This window comes from Oncorhynchus kisutch, linkage group LG6 (genome assembly GCF_002021735.2).
Source record: "Oncorhynchus kisutch isolate 150728-3 linkage group LG6, Okis_V2, whole genome shotgun sequence".
In the NCBI taxonomy this organism is placed as follows: Eukaryota; Metazoa; Chordata; class Actinopteri; order Salmoniformes; family Salmonidae; genus Oncorhynchus; species Oncorhynchus kisutch.
The window spans coordinates 60345678-60351677 of record NC_034179.2 but is presented as its reverse complement, the minus strand read 5'-3'; the positions used below and the strand labels follow the sequence as shown (position 1 = coordinate 60351677).

Below are 6000 nucleotides of genomic sequence, written 5' to 3'. Positions count from 1 at the left end.
GCACATGGTATCCATTGTTTAGATATTACTCACACAGAGTTGGCTCTGAGGCCAACAGAGAGAATAAGAATACATCTGACGAGTGGAAGAGATGTGAGATGTGATGAAGCATGTAAGTCCCACACAAGTATGGACTGACTGTTAATGTCTCTGGCAGCACTATTGTTGATAGTGAGGATGATAAGTAGTCTGGCATCCAAACTGATTTAGGGCTAGATTCAATCCGTAAGTTTGTATCGCGATAAACCTTTTAAGGGAATTTCCGATTGAGCCGACCAATGCAGTGTTTACCATGAATGCAGTCTCTGCAAACGCAGGAACGTTGCTTTTAAATTTCAATCCCGCTATAGGGTGGGTCTTCACTGTTTCACTGTTGTTTCACTTACAACAATGACATTAACGAAGTCAGAAGATCAGACAACCAGTGGGAGAATCACGTGAGCACAGGTGCCACTAGATGTTCCTCACTGAGACATTACTAGCTGTCAAATCATTGCCTCCTTTGTCCTTGTTTTCTCAAAGAACATTAGAGGTGAGGATTCAAGGTCCCTCCCTAAGACCTCTTCTCCTATGAGCTTTGAGAGGAATTGAGGAAACAAGGACAGAGGAACCAAAGGTACCATATTCTTACATAGTGGACTACTGTGGACCAGAGCCTTGACCAGAAACCTATGGCTCTGATGTCAAGAATGGCGCTACAGACGATAGCTGCCGTTTTACAGGCTCCTGACCAATTATGCTATTTTGTGTGTTTTTTTATGCTGGTCTTAACTTTTTTGGTACAAAATGTGTCCGCCATCATTTCCTATGACCGAAAATGGCTTCTAGACATCAGAGTAGTGATCACTAACCTCGATTTGAATGAAGAGTTCTAATGAGTGGGACCTCTAAACATTCGGCTTACTTCAGGCCAGGCCCTAATTCCCGGGACTCGAAAGAGGAAGCGACGGCAAAAAAAGAGGCATGTGAGGCGGCCTCCTAACGAGATTACATTAGCGAACAAATAGACCACCATTGCTCACTGTTCTGTTGGCGAATGTGCAGTCACTGGAGAAAAAACTGGATGAACTCTGCTTGAGACAATTCTATCAACTGGACTTGAGTCTTGACTGAACAAGAACAGGGATAATATATACAATATCTTAAGGGATTATCCATGCATTGTCTAGATCAGACAGCAACATCAGGTGTGTTTCTTTGTTAACAGCAGCTGGTGCGCGATCTCTAATGTTAAGTAAGTTCCATGTTTTTGCTTGCCTCAGTTAGAATAACTAATGATAAGCTACTGACCAAACTATTTACAAAGATAATTTTCATCTATATTTTTCATAGCTTGTCTATTTACCACCACAAACTGATGCTGGCACTAAGACCAGACTCAATGAGCTGTATAGGACCATAAGCAAACAAAAATGCACATCCAGAGGCGTCGCTGCTTGTGTGCAGGGAAAAATATATTTTTTTACCTAATTTTAACCAGCATGTCACCTGTGCAACTAAAAGGCAACAAAACTCTTGATCCCCTTTACTCCACACACAGAAATGCATACAAGGCTCTCCCTCGCCTTCCCTTTGGCAAATCTGACCATAACTATATCCTCCTTTTTCCTGCTTACAAGCAAAAACTTAAAAAGGAAGTACCAGTGACGCGCTCAATATGGAAATGGTCCGATGAAGTGGATGCTACAGGACTGTTTCACTAGCACAGACTAGAATATGTTCCGGGATTCATTCAAAACAATGAGGAGTTCACCACATCAGTCAACGGCTTCATTAATATGCGCATTGATGACGTTATCCCCACAGTGACCATACATAGCACAACCAGAAACCATGGATTACAGGCAACATGACTGCACTGAGCTAAAGGCTAGAGCTGCCGCTTTCAAGGAGCAGGACACTAATCCGGATACTTATAAGAAATCTCGCTACGACCTCCTACGAGCCATCAAACCGGCAAAACATCAATAGATCTCTGACGATGATGAGACAACAACCACTCCCCCAATGTCAGAAAGACAAAGGAGCTGATCGAGGACTACAGGAAATGGTGGGCCAAGGACACCCCTATTCACATTGTGGGGCTGTAGTGGAGCAGGTCGAGAGCTTCAAGTTAATTGGTGTCCACATCGTTAAGGACCTATCATGGTCTAAACACACCAACACAGTTGTGAAGAGGGTGCAACAACTCCTCTTTCCCCTCAGGAGGCTGAAAATATTTGGCATGTGCCCTCAGATCTTCCAAAAGTTGTACAGCTGCACAATTGAGAGCATCTTGACTGGTTGCATCACCTTGGCATCCGACTGTAAGGCGCTACAGATGTAGTACATCACTGCCATCCAGGACTTCTGTATCAGACAGTGTCAGTCGAAGGCCCTCCACCCAAGTCATATACTGTTCTCTAGGCTACCACACGATACTGGAGCGCCAATTCTGGGACCAAAAGGCTCCTGAACCTCTTCTACCGTCAAACCATAAGACTGCAGAAACAGTTAATCAAATGGCTACCCTGAATGTTTGCATTGACACTTTTTTGTTGCACTGACTCTCTTGCACTGGCTCCATGAACACTCACTGGACTGTACCCACACACTCAGAAATACTACACTGACATACACACACACACACACACACTTACACACACATGCTCACACACACATGAATATCGTGGCCACACGCACACTTTTAAACTCTTCACATGCACTGCCGTTACTCTGTTATTATCTATCTTGATTGCCTAGTCACTTTTACCCCTACCTACATGCATGCTGAACATAAATTTAAATGCAACATTTAACAATTTCTAAGATTTTACTGAATTATACAGTTCATATAAGGAAATCAGTCAATTGAAATAAATAAATTACGCTCTAATCTATGGATCACACTTGACTACGAATACAGATATGCATCTGTTGGTCACAGATACAAAAATAAAAGTCTGTGGATCAGAAAACCAGTCAGTATCTGGTGTGACCACCATTTTCCTCATGCAGAGCGACACATCTCCTTCACATAGAGTTGATCAGGCTGTTGATTGTGGCCTGTGGAATGTTGTTCCACTCCTCTTCAATGGCTTTGTGAAGTTGCTGGATATTGGAAGGAACTGGAACAAACTCTCGTACACGTCGATCCAGAGCATCCCAAACATGCTCAATGGATGACATGTCTGGTAAGTTTTCAGGCCATTGAAGAAGTGAGACATTTTCAACTTGCAGTAATTGTGTACAGCTCCTTTTGACATGGGGTCGTGCGTTATCATGCTGAAACATGAGGTGATGGCGGCAGATGAATGGCACGACAATGGGCCTCATAATCTCATCATGATATCGCTAGCATCGATAAGATGCAATTGCGTACAACGAAATCTTTTAAAACGGCGTTGGAGGCTGCTTATGGTAGAGAAATGTACTAGTTCCCTTTTAAAAAAAATACTCCTCATTGTCGGGAAAGGACTTGTAAATAAGCATTTCACTGTAAAGTCTCCACCTGTTGTATTCGGCACGTGACAAATACAATTAGATTTGTATGGCTTCATTTCAGATAGATTTTTGTACATTTTAATGTTGCAATAATAGGATCTAGGCCGAGCGTTTGAGCGAGCGAGAGAACATAATTTCGATGGCAAACCCTGATACCAATGAATCGACTGTCTCGCAGAGAAATAGAACAGCTAATTTTCAGCCACTCATGAGTCTCATTTGAATTTCCTGGTGCATCAGGAAATTGTGTATTTATTCCTTGTGTTGTTATCTTTCTATAGTTTTTCTATTTTTCTCTCTGCATTGTTGGGAAGAGGACGTAACTAAGCATTTCACTCTTAGTAAACCTGTTGTTTACGAAGCATTTGACATATAAAATGTAATTTGATCTTATGGGCCCTGGTCAAAATAGTGCACTACATATGAAATAGGGTGTCATTTAGGAAGCATCCCTTGTCCTACTTTTCCCAGCAGCGTAGGTGTACCCCGTCCTAGCAACAATCTGAGAATGACCTAGGCACCACTGAGTGATGAGGACCATATATTGAGCTCTGAGGACCAGCATGCCTTGCTGAGTGGCATATGCTCTCTTTTCTGTGTGTGTGCATGTGTGTTTGTGTATGTGTGTATGTGTGTTAATGACTAAGACAAATCTGTGCCCCCACTAAAACCGTATTTCCAATTTCGGGAAAACACCTCTGTCTTGCCCCCATCAAATCTCAAAACATGCTTGATGGTTTATCATCCATGATGCGCATTTCATAAATGCTCTACATTCGCCAGTGAATTCGTAAATGTAATAGCCTTGCCAATTCTTGTGATTTCAATATTACAATTCACTTGACTCTCATAAATGTTAGCTGACACAAGAATTGTAATTGCAATGCTGTTTACTGCCACACTTTTCCAGGTCCAATATTGTACGTGAAACCTTACTGTATTCTAGCTGGTGTTGTGCTCTCCAGCATTTCAACTCACTCTTATGTAAGGGGGGTTGTGTAACAATTGTGGATACATTTTTATTTGGGATATAGCCTCACCTCCCAAACACTCCCCAATGAGCCAGAAAGGTCAGATCATCCACAGGGATTGCCCGGACAGGGGGTGAAGACGAATATGTTGGGGGCGGACAGAGGACACGGGGGGGGGGGGGGGGGGGGGTTGGCACACACCCATGCACACGTACACACTTGTAGACACTCACTCACTCTCATGCAGTACTGAGAATTATGGCGCAACCCCTCTTGTTTGATTACTGTAAGTATTAAAAGGACAAGACTACACCACCTTAACGCCGAGACAGTTTTCAAGGTGGCGGCGTAACACAAATGTATATACGCACGCACAGGCATGCACACATACGCCTGCACACACACTCACACAAACAAACATCAGCAATCTATGTAAGTTTAAATTGGCAACAAGAAATCAACCAACACATTCATGACTACACCAACAGGTAGTGCAGGTAATGGATTGTGTGTGTATGTGTGTATTTTATGTGTGTAAACTTGTGTATGTTTTGGACTCTGCAATATTATAATTAATATGTTTATGTATGGTGTCAAGGTTGTTGAAAATGTGTGTTACTTAATGTGTGTTCAGTTGTTTGTGTGTACACTGAGCATCAGGCTGCATCTCAGTGCCAACGCAGTTCTTCGGGAACGGACAAGCGCATAGTCTAAAAATGCCAACCACAGTGACACAGACGGAAAGAGGGAGGTAGAGAGAGAGAGGGGGGGGGGCAGTGATCAACAGTGAGTGAGCGAGAGATAGAACTGCAGCAGACCTGGATCAGATAGCAGAGATAGAGAGAAAGAGCGAGAGACAGAGAAAGAAGAGAGGGTGACTGTGTGGATTGGACAAGGTTGGGGGAAACATTGATTTAAACAAGTGGACCTCCAGAGAGAGAGAGAGATCCCCAAAGATCATTCAGACCGGAATATCATGCTTCTTTTCCCAGAAAATTGTTATCTAGAAATGTTACCTTTGGTCATTTGCGAAGGGCTACTTTCCTTCCCAATTTTCCCATCTATCTATTTCTGAAAACGAGAGCACCTATCGAGTGCGTCTTGCTGGAACAGGTGTTGTGTTGTGCAGCGGTACGGTCCCTGTCCTGTCACTGCGTTGTGTTGTGCAGACACTTTTTCTGAACGGAGAAAGAGACTATTGACGACCAGGACCAATCGAGATGAAGAAGCTCAGCGGGTTTTTCCGGTTCTGTCTCACTCGGATGGAGTGGTTCTATCCATAAAGGATCTGAAGAGAATTAGCCAGAACCCAGCAGAAAACATGCTACAGTTTGGCTAAAGAACCTTTGCGAGCAGAAGGGGAACTGGAAAACCTCTGTGGAAATCTCTGTACCTCTGTTCTAGAACAGTTGGAGAAAGGGAACTTTAACTTGAACAAATAGGGATCATCACATCACAAGGTAAGCAGCTGGACTATCAGACTGGCATTGATTGACACCTGTGAAGGAATTAATTCACCACCTCTTTCTTCAACAGCTGTCTAGTG

General features: G+C 43.1%; 1 protein-coding gene across 1 annotated transcript in view; it reads left to right on the top strand.

Moving 5' to 3' along the window:
* Positions 1 to 5273: 5273 nt before the first annotated feature.
* LOC109893076 (ATP-sensitive inward rectifier potassium channel 12-like) overlaps positions 5274 to 6000 on the top strand; it is a 51239-nt gene continuing 50512 nt past the window's right edge. Inside the window, exon 1 of the mRNA XM_020486103.1 lies at positions 5274 to 5914. The gene's annotated coding sequence lies outside the window, so the exon portion shown is untranslated. The remainder of the gene's footprint in view (positions 5915 to 6000) is intronic.